Genomic DNA, 15,602 nt, shown 5'->3' with positions numbered 1-15,602 from the left:
GACTCTCAACCACTGCGCCACCAGGGAAGCCCTGTATCATCTTTTATTGTTACCCATGTGGTATGTTTGCACATATGCTTCCCATAAATGTCTACAGAACTAATGTTTATAAATTACCACATATTATGTATTTTCCCCAAATAATTGACATAGACACCTATATATTTCATTCATAAGTCTTAATTTACCATTTATTTTGTAGTAAACCAGTGAAATTTTGTTTGCTGCTTTATATTAAAATTTCAATTATCCATAATCTATTAACATTACAAACATTTGAGGCAGTAACAACTGTTTATATAATATGGACTTTGTCTTGTTATTCTGCTTTTTTGTATTGCCCTTCTTTTGCCCTTGGTGTCAAAATTAATATTACAAACATTTGAGGCAGTAACAACTGTTTATATCATATGGACTTTGTCTTGTTGTTCTGCTTTTTTGTATTGCTCTTCTTTTGCCCTTGGTGTCAAAATTATATTAGCTTTATTAAAATGAATCTTGGAAGGGAAGTATACTCAGTGTTACGTTTTTCAAGCGTTTGGTAAAACTTACGTTTTAAATTTTATTTTATTTTTAGCTGTGTTGGGTCTTCACTGCTGCGCACGGGCTTTCTCTAGTTGCAGCGAGCGGGGGCTACTCTTCGTTGCAGTACGTGGGCTTCTCATTGTGGTGGCTTCTCTTGTTGTGGAGCACGAGCTCTAGGTGTGTGGGCTTCAGTAGTTGCAGCATGTGGGCTCAGTAGTTGTGGCACGCTGGCTTCAGTAGTTGTGGCTTGCAGGTTCTAGAGCGCAGGCTCAGTAGCTGTGGTGCATGGGCTTAGATGCCCCGTGGCATGTGGGATCTGCCTGGACCAGGGCTTGAACCCATGTCCCCTGCATTGGCAGGCAGATTCTTAACCACTGAGCCACCAGGGAAGCCCCTGTAAAACTTACTTTTAAAAACCACCTGAGTCTGGTGTTTGTCCTTCCTCTTCCTTCTTTCTTTATACATAATAAATGTATGGCTTAATGAATTTTCACAATGTTAACTCCAGGTCAAAAAATAAAATATTTTTAGCATTCCTCTTATTTCATGCCTCCTCCCTAAAAGTAACCACTATCTTGATCAGTCTGTCAAATACCAAGGTCTAATTTTATCTGTTTTGTGCCTTGTGTATTGGAGTCATATGATATGTGTTCTTTTGGGTCTGCTTCCTTTCACTCAGCATTATGCTGGGTCCATCCATGTTGTTGCAGGTGGCTGTAGTGCGTTCATTTTCATTATACTATATAGTATTCCAGTTATTTATCTAATTCATTATTGATAGATACTTGATTGCTTCCAGATTTTGGCAGTTACAAATTTTACTTCTGTGAACATACTTGTAAATGTCTTTTGGTGCACACACGGTGCATATCTCTTGGTATATTTTCCTAGTTGCTGAGTACACATTAGTAGATACTGCTAGATAGTTTTCTAGTAGCTCATGGTCCTGCACATTCTTCCAACATGTGGGATTATCAGGTTTTTAAAAACTATTCGAGACATTCTGGTAGATGTGTCGTTTGGCTTTAATTTGCATTTCTCTGACAACTAATGAAAGTCAGCACCCTTTCATTTGGCCATCCCCTTTGTGAAGTGTCTATTCAAGCCTTTTGCCTACTGTCTCCTTTTTTATTGGATTGATTGTTTTTTCTTACTGATTTATAGGGGTTCTTCATTTATTATTTTGGTTACAAGTCCTTTGTCAAATATATATATTGCAAACATCTTCTTTTACTCTGTGGCTTGTCTTTTCACTTTCTTAATGGTGTCTTTTGAGCAACACAATACATACTTCGTTTTTTAAATTGTCCAATTTTTCCTTCATGATGAGTACTTTTAGTGATCTGTTTAAGAGATCAGTTTTTACCCCATGGTCATAAAGATAGCTTCTTATATTATCATATAAGTACTACTTTATTTTACCTTTTACATTTATATCCACAATATACCTAGAATTTATTTTTGTGTATGACATAAGTAGGTCTCAAGATTCATGTTTTTTCTTTTAATTTAGATATCCAGTTGACCCCACACTAGCTCTTTTTCTCTTCCTTTCTTTACTTCTGTTTTTTATTTTTTTGATAAACTATTTTTTCTCATTGTTTTACACTGCTACCTTTGTTATAAATCGAGTATCTGTTTACTTGTGGGTCATTTCTCAACTCTGTTCTGTCATATTGGTCTGCTTTTCTCTTCCTGTACCAGTACCACAGTCTTCAATCCTGGAACTTTATAAAATTTTTGATATCCAGTGGAGTAAGTCTTCCCATCTTGTTGTTCTTCAAGATTAATTTAGCTGCTGTTGGCTCTTGGCATTTCCATATAAATTATAGAATCAACTTGTCCATTACCACAAATCTGAATAAGTTTATTAAGATTTTGATTAGTACTGCATTAAATCTATAGACCAATTTAGGGAGAATTGATGTGTTTATAATTTTCAAGCTTCCAGTAAAAAAAATGGCATATTCTTAATTTTCTATTAATTTTTCTTTAATTTAACTCTCAGAGTTTTACAGTCTTCTGTGATGAGGTCTTACACATCTGCATTATATTTATTCCTAGTTATTTGGTGTTATTTGGTGCTAATGTCAATGCTTTAATTTTCTTTAAAGTTTCACTTTCTAATTATTTATCTTAGGATATAGAAATACAGTTGCCTTTTTATTTTTTTAAATTTTTAGAAATATCTTTATTGGAGTATAATTGCTTTACAATGTTGTGTTAGTTTCTGCTGTATAACACGGTGAATCAGCTATATGTATACATATATCCCCATATCCCCTCCCTCTTGCGTCTCCCTCCCACACTCCCTATCCCACTCCTCTAGGTGGTCACAAAGCACCGAGCTGATCTCCCTGTGCTATGTGGCTGCTTCCCACTAGCTAGCTATTTTGCCTTTGGTAGTGTATATATGTCAGTGCTACTCTCTCACTTTGTCCCAGCTTACCATTCCCCCTCCCCTTGTCCTCAAGTGCATTCTCTATGTCTGCGTCTTTATTCCTGTCCTGCCCCTAAGTTCGTCAGAACCTTTTTTTTTTTCTTTTAGATTCCATATATATGTGTTAGCATACAGTATTTGTTTTTCTCTTTCTGACTTACTTCACTCTGTATGACAGACTCTAGGTCCATCCACCTCACTACAAATAACTCGATTTCGTTTCTTTTTATGGCTGAGTAATATTCCATTGTATATATGTGCCACATTTTCTTTATCCATTCATCTGTTGGTGGACAGTTAGATTGCTTCCATGTTCTGGCTATTGTAAATAGTGCCACAATGAACGTTGTGGTACACGACTCTTTCTGAATTATGGTTTTCTCAGGGTATATGCCCAGTATTGGGATTGTTGGGTCATATGGTAGTTCTATTTTTAGTTTTTTAAGGAACCTCCATACTGTTCTCTGTAGTGGCTGTATCAATTTACATTCCCACCAACAGTGCAAGAGGGTTCCCTTTTCTCCATACCTTCTCCAGCATTTATTGTTTGTAGATTTTTTGATGAGGGACATTCTGACCAGTGTGAGGTGATACTTCATTGCAGTTTTGATTTGCATTTCTCCAATATTAGTGAGGTTGAGCATCCTTTCATGTGTTTGCTGGCAATCTGTATATCTTCTTTGGAGAAATGTCTATTTACATCTTCTGCCCATTTTTGGATTGGATTGTTTGTTTTTTTGATATTGAGCTGCATGAGCTGCTTGTATATTTTGGAGATTAATCCTTTGTCAGCTGCTTCATATGCAAATATTTTCTCCCATTCTGAGAGTTGTCTTTTCACCTTGTTTATGGTTTCCTTTGATGTGCAAAAGCTTTGAAGTTTCATTAGGTCCCATTTGTTTATTTTTGTTTTTATTTCCATTTCTCTAGGAGGTGGGTCAAAAAGGATCTTGCTGTGATTTATGTCAAAGAGTGTTCTGCCTATGTTTTCCTCTAAGAGTTTTATAGTGTCTGAACTTAGATTTAGGTCTTTAATCCATTTTGAGTTTATTTTTGTATACGGTGTTAGGGAGTGTTCTAATTTCATTCTTTTACATGTAGCTGTCCAGTTTGCTGTCCAGTTTTCCCAGAACCACTTATTGAAGAGGCTGTCTTTTCTCCATTGTATATGCTTGCCTCCCTTATCAAAGATAAGGTGACCATTTGTGTGTGGGTTTATCTCTGGGCTTTCTGTCCTGTTCCATTAATCTATATTTCTGTTTTTGTGCCAGTACCATTTGATTACTATAGCTTTGTAGTGTAGTCTGAAGTCAGGGAGCCTGATTCCTCCAGCTCTGTTTTTCTTTCTCTAGATTGCTTTGGCTATTCGGGTTCTTTTGTGTTTCCATACAAATTGTGTGATTTTTTTGTTTGTTCTAATGAGCAAAACAAAAATTTTTTGTTCATTTTTGTGAAAAATGCCATTGGTAGTTTGATAGGGATTGCATTGAATCTGTAGATTGCTTTGGGTAGTATAGTCATTTTCACAATGTTGATTCTTCAAATCCAGGAACATGGTATATCTCTCCATCTGTTGGTATCATCTTTAATTTCTTTCATCAGTGTCTTGTAGTTTTCTGCATACAGGTCTTTTGTCTCTTTAGGTAGGTTTATTCCTAGGTGTTTTATTCTTTTTGTTTCAATGGTAAATGGGAGTGTTTCCTTAATTTCACTTTCAGATTTTTCATCATTAGTGTATAGAAATGCAAGAGATCTCTGTGCATTAATTTTGTATCCTGCTACTTTACCACATTCACTGATTAGCCCTAGTAGTTTTCTGGTAGCATCTTTAGGATTCTCTATGTATAGTATCATGTCATCTGCAAACAGTGACAGTTTTAATTCTTCTTTTCCGATTTGGATTCCTTTTATACCTTTTTCTTCTTAGATTGCTGTGGCTAAAACTTCCAAAACTTTGTTGAATAACAGTGGTGAGTGTGGGCAACCTTGTCTTGTTCCTGATCTTAGAGGAAATGTTTTCAGTTTTTCACCAATGAGAATGATGTTGGCTTTCAGTTTGTCATATATGGCCATTATTATGTTGAGGTAGGTTCCCTCTATGCCCACTTTCTGGAGAGTTTTTATCATAAATGGGTGTTGAATTTTGTCAAAAGCTTTTTCTGCTTCTATTGAGATTATCATATGGTTTTTTTCCTTCAGTTTGTTAATATGGTGTATCACATTGATTGATTTGCATATATTGAAGAATCCTTGCATTCCTGGGATAAACCCCACTTGATCATGGTGTATGATCCTTTTAATATGCTGTTGGATTCTGTTTGCTAGTATTTTGTTGAGGATTTTTGCATCTGTGTTCATCAGTGATATTGGCCTGTAGTTTTCTTTTCTGTGACATCTTTGTCTGGTCTTGGTATCAGGGTGATGGGGGCCTCGTTGAATGAGTTTGGGATTGTTCCTGCCTCTGCTATATTTTGGAAGAGTTTGAGAAGGATAGGTGTTAGCTCTTCTCTAAATGTTTGATAGAATTCGCCTGTGAATCCATCTGGTCCTGGGCTTTGGTTTGTTGGAAGATTTTTAATCACAGTTTCAATTTCAGTGCTTGTGATTCGTCTGTTTATATTTTCTATTTCTTCCTGGTTCAGTCTTGGAAGGTTGTGCTTTTCTAAGAATTTGTCCATTTTTTCCAGGTTGTCCATTGTATTGGCATGTAGTTGCTTGTAGTAATCTCTCATGATCCTTTGTATTTCTGCAGTGTCAGTTGTTACTTCTCCTTTTTCATTTTTAATTCTGTTGATTTGAGTCTTCTCCCTTTTTTTCTTGATGAGTCTGGCTAATGGTTTATCAATTTTGTTTATCTTCTCAGAGAACCAGCTTTTAGTTTTATTGATCTTTGCTATTGTTTCTTTCATTTCTTTTTCATTTATTTCTGATCTTATCTTCATGATTTCTTTCCTTCTGCTAAGTTTGGGGTTTTTTTGTTCTTCTTTCTCTAATTGCTTAGGTTTAAGGTTAGGTTATTTATTTGAGATTTTTCTTGTTTCTTGAGGTAGGATTGTATTGCTATAAACTTCCCTGTTAGAACTGCTATTGCTGCATCCCATAGGTTTTGGGACATCGTGTTTTCATTGTCATTTGTTTCTAGGTATTTTCTGATTTCCTCTTTGATTTCTTCAGTGATCTCTTGGTTATTTAGTAGCATATTGTTTAGCCTCCATGTGTTTGTATTTTTTAGTTTTTTTTTTTTTTTTTTTTTTTTTTGGGTACCCGGGCCTCTCACTGTTGTGGCCTCTCCCGTTGCGGAGCACAGGCTCGGGATGCGCAGGCTCAGCGGTCATGGCTCACGGGCCCAGCTGCTCCGCGGCATGTGGGATATTCCCAGACCAGGGCACGAATCCATGTCCCCTGCATCAGCAGGCGGACTCTGAACCACTGCACCACCAGGGAAGCCTTTTTTTTTACAGTTTTTTTCCTGTAGTTGATATCTAGTCTCATAACGTTGTGATCAGAAAAGATACTTGATACAATTTCAATTTTCTTAAATTTACCAAGGCTTGATTTGTGGCCCAAGAAGTGATCTATACTGGAGAATGTTCCACGAGCACTTGAGAAGAAAGTGTCTTCTGTTGTTTCTGGATGGAATGTCTTAGAAGTATCTATTAAGTCCATCTTGTTTGATATGTCATTTAAAGCTTGTGTTTCCTTATTTATTTTCATTTTGCATGATCTGTCCATTGGTGAAAGTGGGGTGTTAAAGTCCCCTACTATGATTGTGTTACTGTCGATTTCCCCTTTTATGGCTGTTAGTATTTGCCTTATGTATTGAGGTGCTCCTGTGTTGGGTGCATAAATATTTACAATTGTTATATCTTCTTCTTGGATTGATCCCTTGATCATTATGTAGTGTCCTTCTTTGTCTCTTGTAATAGTCTTTATTTTAAAGTCTATTTTGTCTGATACGAGAATTGCTACTCCAGCTTTCTTTTGATTTCCATTTGCATGGAATATCTTTTTTCATCCCCTCACTTTCAGTCTGTATGTGTCCCTAGGTCTGAAGTGGGTCTCTTGTAGACAGCATATATATGGGGCTTGTTTTTGTATCTATTCAGCCAGTCTGTGTATTTTGGTTGGAGCTTTAAACCATTTACATTTAAGGTAATTATTGATATGTATGTTCGTATTACCATTTTCTTAGTTGTTTTGGGTTTGTTTTTGTAGGTCTTTTCCTTCTCTGTGTTTCCTGCCTAGAGAAGTTCCTTTAGCATTTGTTTTAAAGCTGGTTTGGTGGTGCTGAATTCTCTTCACTTTTGCTTGCCTGTAAAGGCTTTAATTTCTCCATCAAATCTAAATGAGATCCTTTCTGGGTAGTGTAATGTTGGTTGTAGGTTTTTCCCTTTCATCTCTTTAAATATGTCCTGCCACTCCCTTCTGGCTTGCAGAGTTTCTGCTGAAAGATCAGCTGTTAACCTTATGGGGATTCCCTTGTATGTTATTTGTTGCTTTTCCCTTTATGCTTTTAATATTTTTTCTTTGTATTTAATTTTTGATAGTTTGCTTAATATGTGTCTTGGCGTATTTCTCCTTGGTTTATGCTGTATGGGACTCTCGGCACTTCCTGGACTTGATTGGCTATTTCCTTTCCCATAGTAGGGAAGTTTTCAACTATAATCTCTTCAAATATTTTCTCAGACCCTTTCTTTTTCTCTTCTTCTGGGACCGCTATAATTCAAATGTTGGTGCGTTTAATGTTGTCCCAGAGGTCTCTGAGACTGTACTCAATTCTTTTCATTCTTTTTTCTTTATTCTGCTCTGCAGTAGTTATTTCCACTATTTTGTCTTCCAGGTCATTTATCTGTTCTTCTGCCTCAGTTATTCTGCTATTGATTCCTTCTAGAGAATTTTTAATTTCATTTATTGTGTTGTTCATCATTGTTGTTTGCTCTTTAGTTCTTCTAGGTCTTGTTAAACATTTCTTGTATTTTCTCCATTCTATTTCCAAGATTTTGTATCATCTTTACTATCATTACTCTGAATTCTTTTTCAGGTAGACTGCCTGTTTCCTCTTCATTCGTTTGGTCCAGTGGGTTTTTACCTTGCCTCTTCATTTGCTGCATATTTCCCTGTCTTCTCATTTTGTTTAACTGTGTTTGGGGTCTCCTTTTCGCAGGCTGCAGGTTCGTAGTTCCCGTTGCTTTTGGTGTCTGCTCCCAGTGGGTGAGGTTGGTTCAGTGGCTTGTGTAGGCTTCCTGGTGGAGGGGACTGGTGCCTGTGTTCTGGTGGGTGGGGCTGGATCTTGTCTTTCTGGTGGGCAGGGCTGTGTCCAGTGGTGTGTTTTGGGGTGTCTGTGAACTTAGTACGATTTTAGGCAACCTCTCTGCTCAGGGGTGGGGTTGTGTTCCTGTCATGCTAGTTGCTTGGCATGGGGCGTCCAGCACTGGAGCTTGCTGATCATTGGGTGGAGCTGGGTCTTAGCGTTTAGACGGAGATCTCTGGGAGAGCTCTCACCGATTGATATTACGTGGGACTGGGAGGTCTCTGGTAGTCCAGTGTCCTGAACTCAGCTCTCCCACCTCAGAGGCTCAGGCCAGACACCAGGCCGGAGCACCAAGACCCTGTCAGCCACATGGCTCAGAAGAAAAGGGGGAAAAAAGAAAGAAAAAATATTATTAAAATAAAAAACACAAAAATAATAATACAAAAAAGAAGAAGAGAGCAACCAAACTAATAAACAAATCCACCAATGATAACAAGTGCTAAAAACTGTACTAAGGTAAACATAAAAATCAGAAACAAATCAGTCACAGACAGCAAACCCCTAGTCTACAGTTGCTGCCAAAGTCCACTGCCTCAATTTTGGGATGATTCGTTGTCTGTTCAGGTATTCCACAGATGCAGTGTACATCAAGTTAATTGTGGGGATTTGATCCGCTGCTCCTGAGGCTGCTGGGAGAGATTTCCCTTTCTCTTCTTTCTCCGCACAGCTCCTGGGGTTCAGCTTTGGATTTGGCCCTGCCTCTGCATGTAGGTCGCCCTCAGGCATCTGTTCCCATCCAGATAGGACGTGGTTAAAGCAGCAGCTGATTAGGGGGCTCTTGCTCATTCAGGCCAGGGGGAGGGAGGGGTACTGTAGTTATAATTGGAACGCGGGGCAAGCCTGCGGTGGCAGAGGCAAGCGTGACATTGCAACAGCTTGAGGCCTGCCGTGTGTTCTCCTGGGGAATTTGTCCCTGGGTCACGGGACTCTGGCAGTGACAGACTGCACAGACTCCCAGGGAGGTGTGGATAGTGGGATTCTTGGTGGCTGCAGCAGCAGCGTTAACATTTCATGGCCATCTCTGCGGTCTGAGCTGATAGCGCAGCCGGCACCCATCTCTGAAGCTCATTTAGGCGATGCTCTGCTTTCTTTGGGCAGACAAGGTATCCCCTCTCCTCACGCACCCCGAAACAATGGTCTCTTGCCTTTTAGGAAGTTCCAGACTTTTTCCTGGGCTCCCTCCCAGCTAGCTATGGTGCAGTAGCCCCCTTCAGTCAGTGTTCACACAGCCAACCCCAGTCCCCTCCCTGGCGTCTGACCTCCAAAGCCCGATCCTCAGCTCCCAGCCCCAACCCGTCCCAGTGGGTGAGCAGACAAGCCTCTCAGGCTGGTTGGCACTGATCTCTGTGCAGGAATCTCTCCGCTTTGCCCTCTGCACCCCTATTGCTGCGCTCTCCTCCGTGGCTCCCAAGCATCCCTCTGCCGCCCACCCCACCCCCCGTCTCCACTAGTGAAGGGGCTTCCTAGTGTGTGGAAACTTTTCCTCCTTCACAGCTCCCTCCCAGAGGTGCAGGTCCTGTCCCTATTTTGTCTCTGTTCTTTCTTTTTTCTTTTGCCCTACCCAGGTACATGGGGAGTTTCTTGCCTTTTGGGAAGTCTGAGGTCTTCTGCCGACGTTCAGTAGGTGTTCTGTAGGAGTTGTTCCACATGTAGATGTATTTTTGATGTATTTGCTGGGAGGAAGGTGATCTCCACGTCTTACTCCTCTACCATCTTGAAGGTCCCCTTTCCAGTTGCCTTTTTATAATTCACCTTATATCCAGCAACTTTGCTAATTTCACTGGTTAATTCTAATAATTTATCTGTAGGTTCTTTTGAAATTTCTATGGAGAGGTTTGTATCATCTATGAATATTGACAGCTTTATATCTGTTTGATAGAAATATAATCACATTAATGGTGCAGCCACTATGGAGAACAGTATGGAAGTTCCTTAAAAAACTAAAAATAGAGTTGGCATGTGATCCAGCAGTCCAACTCCTGGGCATGTAGCTGGAGCAGACTCTAAATTCAAAAAGATGCATGCACCCCAGTGTTCATCGCAGCACTATTTACAATAGCCAAGACATGGAAGCAACCGAAATGTCCATCGACAGATGAATGGATAAAAGATGTGGTATATATATACCGTGGAATATTACTCAGCCATAAAAAAGAATGAAATAATGCCATTTGCAGCAACATGAATGATCCTAGAGATTATCATACTAAGTGAAGTAAATCAGACAAAGATATCATATGATATCACTTAATGTGTGGAATCTAAAAAATGATACAAATGAACTTATTTACAAAACAGAAACAGACTCACAGACATAGCGGAAAAAAAAACCCAACAAATTTATGGTTACCAAAGGGGAAAGTTGGGAGGATAAATTAGGAGTTTGGGATTAGCTGATAAAAACTACTACATATAAAACAGATAAACTAGGCTTCCCTGGTGGTGCAGTGGTTGAGAATCTGCCTGCCGATGCAGGGGACACGGGTTCGAGCCCTGGTCTGGGAAGATCCCACATGCCGCGGAGCAACTAAGCCCGTGAGCCACAACTACTGAGCCTGTGTGTCTGGAGCCTGTGCTCCGCAATAAGAGAGGCCACGATAGTGAGAGGCCCACACACCACGATGAAGAGTGGCCCCTGCTTGCCTCAACTGGAGCAAGCCCTCGCACAGAAACGGGGACTCAACACAGCCAAAAATAAATAAATAAACAAACCAATGAAACGACATTAAAACAAACGAACAGATAAACCATAAGGTCCTACTGTATAACACAGGGAACTATATTCAATATCTTGTAATAAACCATAATGGAAAACAATCTGAAAAAGAGTATGTATATTTATGTGTAACTGAATCACTTTGCTGTATACCAGAAGCTAACACAACATTGTAAATCAACTATACTTCAATAAAAAAATAATAATAAAATAAAATTGGTGGATAAAGAAATATGATCAGATTAAAAAGTAAAAAGAAACTGATGAAACTAGTTTTTTTTTTTTTTTTTTTTTTTTAAACATCTTTATTGGAGTATAATTGCTTTACAATGGTATGTTAGTTTCAGCTTCACAACAAAATGAATCAGTTATATATACACATATGTTCCCATATCTCTTTCCGCTTGCGTCTCCCTCCCTCCCACCCTCCGTATCCCACCCCTCCAGGCGGTCACAAAGCACCGAGCTGATCTCCCTGTGCTATGCGGCTGCTTCCCACTAGCTATCTACCTTACGTTTAGTAGTGTATATATGTCCATGCCTCTTTATCGCTTTGTCACCGTTTACCCTTCCCCCTCCCCATAGCCTCAAGTCCATTCTCTAGTAAGTCTGTGTCTTTATTCCTGTTTCACCCCTAGGTTTTTCATGACATTTTTTTTTTTTCTTAAATTCCATATATATGTGTTAGCATACGGTATTTGTCTCTCTCTTTCTGACTTACTTCACTCTGTATGACAGACTCTAGGTCTATCCACCTCATTACAAATAGCTCAATTTCGTTTCTTTTTATGGCTGAGTAATATTCCATTGTATATATGTGCCACATCTTCTTTTTTTTTTTTAATAATGTATTTTTAATAATGTATTTTATTTTACTAAATAACTAAAACATTATTTCAACATGTAACAATATAAAAATTATTACTGAGATTTTTACATCTTTTTTCATGCTAAATCTTCTAAATTTGGTGTATTTTACATTTACAACACATCCCAACTTAGAGTAGCCATGTTTCAAGTGCTCAGTAGCCACATGTGGCCAGTAATTATAGTTTCGGACAGTGTAGGTCTAGACAGTGAGACAGACTTTTTTTAACAAACAGTTGTATCATGTGTAACTTTTTATGGTGTCACTGGAGAAGCCTCTACCGACTTGATCATATGTAAGTGCCAGGGAGAGATTAGGTTTTCAAGGAAAGTCTGAAAAGGTGTCATTTGAGTAATATCTTAAACTATGAATATAAACTTGCCAGGTGACCAAAATAGGCGAAGAGAATAACGTGTAAAATTGTGATGTTATGTAAGAGTAGAATTGGTTCAGAGACTTGCCCATATTTCAGTGAGGTTGAAAAATAGGTAATTATATGAGAGTGGAGGGTGGAGGGGAACACCAGTTCCCTGTGTTATGAGTAATTTATCAGTAATGATGGTTAACATGTTCCTTAAGATAAGTTTCCAGAAGTGTAACTGCTGAGTCTAATAGAAAGAATAAATGTATCCCCCGATACATACAGTGAGTCTCAAGGGTCTGCACTATTTTACACTGCCCCTAGTGAATATGCTGGTTTCAGTGCATACTCAACTGCAGTAATTAGCGTATTTTTTTGTATGTTCATTACTTTATTTTGCCTTTTGAAAATTTTATAGACTTTTCTTTTTTATTATTTTTTTTTGTTTTTAAAAAATATTTATTTATTTATTTGGCTGCACCGCGTCTTAGTTGCAGCATATTATTTTTTAATTGAAGTATAGTTGATTTACAATGTTGTGTTAACTTCTGGTGTACAACAAAGTAGGTATTATATATATTCATTTTCATATTCTTTTTCCATTATGGTTTATTATAAGATATCGAATATAGTTCTGTGTACTATACAGTAGGACTTGGTTGTTTATTCTATATATAGTAGTTTATATCTGCTAATATCAGACTCCTAATTGATCCCTCCCCTTCCCCTTTGGTAATGGTAAGTTTGTTTTCTATGTCTGTGGGTCTATTTCTGTTTTGTTAATAAGTTCATTTGTATCATTTTCTAGATTCCACACATAATTGATATCATATGATATTTGTCTTTCTCTGTCTTGACTGCAGTTAGTATGATAATCTCAACTTTCATCTCTAGGTTGCTGCAAATGGCATTATTTCATTCTTTTTTATGGCTGAGTAATATTCTATTGTATATATATATACCACATCTTTTTTATCCATTCATCTGTTGACACATTTAGTGTGCTAAATAATTAGTATATTTTTAATGTGCTAACTTTGTTGTATTAGGGTTTTTTTTCCGTTGGTTACTGGTAAGGTTTTTTTCTTTCTTTCTTTTTTTTTGGGGGGGTGGCACACTGCGCGGCATGCAGGATCTTAGCTCCCTGACCAGGGATTGAACCTGTGGCCCCTGAAGTGGAAGTGCAGTCCTAACCACTGGACTGCCAGGGAATTCCAGGTTTCATATTTTTTTCTAATTAACATTGATGTATTACTACCATCTAGTTCTCAGATTCCATTCAAGCTTCACCACTTGTCCCAATAACATCCTTTACAGCAGAAAGATCCAGCTCTGAATCAGGCATCGCACTTCAGTCTTCCCTTTTCTTTGGGGGAATATCCTGACATATCTGAAGATTACAGTTTGGTTATTTGTAGAATATCTCTCCCAATTTGGTTTTGTCTGTTTCCTCATGATTAGGTCTCTTTGGCAGGAAAATCACTTCTCATCCTATCAGGTGGTAGAGGACTTTGATTTATCTGATTATGAATGATGTTCATTTTGGTCACTTAATCAAGGTGATGTCTGCCAGATTTCATTGTTGTGATGTTACTTTTTCCTTTTGGAATTAATGTGTATTTTGTGTGCAAGTATTCTGAAACTGTCCCATTCACTATCAAACTTTACATTTATTCATTCACTTATGTCAGTATTGCTTTATCATTTCTTATTTAATAGGTTATAATCCATTACTATCATTATTTGTTTTGATGCTGAAATTATCCCCAATTTGGTTAGTGGATGATCCCTCAAGCTAGATCCTAGGTCCTTTTGTAATGCTTGATTTTATTTTTTATTCATTTATTTATCCCAGTTTTATTGAGATGTCATTAACATATAACATTCTATTAGTTTAAGGTGTACACATAATGATTTGATGTATTATATACTGCAAAATGATTACCACAATAAGTTTGGTTATCATCCATCACCTCACACAGTTACAAAAATTTTTTTCTTCTGATAAGAACTAAGATCTACTTTGTTGGCAACTTTCAAATGTATAATACAATATTGTTAGCTATAGTCACCATATTGTAGATTACATCCCCAGAACTTATTTATCTTATAAGTGGAAGTTTGTACCCTTCGACCACCTTCACAGTTTTCTATCACTCCCCACCCCCACTTCCAGAAACCACCAATCTATTCTCTGTTTCTATGAGTTTGTTTTTTTCTGTAAGATTCCACATATAAGTAAGATCATACAGTATATGTCTTTCTCTGTGTGACTTATTTAACTTAGCATAATGCTGTCAAGGTCCATCCATGTCGTTGCAAATAGCAGGACTTCCCCTTTTTATGACTGAATAATATTCCATTGTGTACATATACCACATTTTCTTTATCATTCATCTGTTGATGGACACTTAAGTCCTATATCCTTTTCTTATGTGTCTGTCATTCTTTGAGCACTTTGTTGCTCTCTGGCACAGGATATTCCAGATTCATCTTGTACTTTTTCTGCTCCAGGGCTGTAATTAGACAATTACTATTCTCCAAGGAGCTCTGGTTCCCTTTATTGGAGAATGGTGTTAGAAGCCAAGATTTGGATGCTAGGTATGTTCATACCATTGGTGGGGGTCTTGGGGGGAGTGGTCACTGTTCCCAGGCCCTCTCACTAGACAGATTTACAGAACTGGGGAGTATACTTATGTACACATCACGCCGCCCCCCTCCCCCCCCAGACGTTTATGTCTCTCTTTTTCTTTTTAACTGGCTTCATTCACTTTACTTTTCTCATATAAAAATATGTGGTGGCTACAGCTGGAGCCTGGGTCCTCTGCACAGAAACTCTGTGTGGGTCTTTACAAGATGGTCAGTGAATTCCTGATACGGAGACTTGGTGAACACTGTTTCTTTCCAGAGATCAGGAGTGAGGTAAAGGTAGGTCTTGGAAATGGCATCAAAAGTGGCCTTGGCTGGGAAAGGAAAAACAAGAGAGGGTTGGTGAAACCCCAGATGCAGACGGAAGCTGTTGCACTTCTAGGAACAGAGTGGCCACTGTGGGCCAGTCTGTCGTGCATTAGGAGCACCTTCCTCTCCCTCTCTGAAAATACGCCAACCACACTCAGAATGTCATTAAGGGAGCTGAGAGATATATCACTCTTTTTAAACATCCATTAGTTTACCCATACCTCCAGTTTCAATCCACAGGGTTCATTCTAACCTTTTCCCTTTCCTTGTTTGTGTTTTCTTTCTCTTACAGAGAGAACTCTGGGTCCCCTTTTCCTTAGTAGATTTTCTTATTTGATGAATCCGCTATATATGACATATCTCTCTCTACCTCTGAACTCTTCCATGTGGACATGCCCTCCTCACCCTGCTCAGGCTCTCACT

General features: G+C 38.4%; 1 protein-coding gene and 1 non-coding gene across 8 annotated transcripts in view; one reads left to right on the top strand and one right to left on the bottom strand.

Annotated features, from left to right (window-relative positions):
- The window catches only part of SCAI (suppressor of cancer cell invasion), a 145,001-nt gene that overhangs the window by 49,352 nt on the left and 80,047 nt on the right, over nucleotides 1-15,602 (top strand). The gene's annotated exons all lie outside the window — the stretch shown is intronic.
- Nucleotides 15,236-15,363, bottom strand: LOC117312842 (small nucleolar RNA SNORA64/SNORA10 family). Its single transcript, XR_004527248.1, has one exon. It is a non-coding gene; the product is annotated as a small nucleolar RNA SNORA64/SNORA10 family (small nucleolar RNA).

The sequence above is a fragment of the Tursiops truncatus genome, chromosome 6 (genome assembly GCF_011762595.2).
Source record: "Tursiops truncatus isolate mTurTru1 chromosome 6, mTurTru1.mat.Y, whole genome shotgun sequence".
Lineage (NCBI taxonomy): Eukaryota > Metazoa > Chordata > Mammalia > Artiodactyla > Delphinidae > Tursiops > Tursiops truncatus.
Note: the sequence above shows the minus strand (reverse complement) of the source record. Positions and strands in the feature narration are given on the sequence as shown.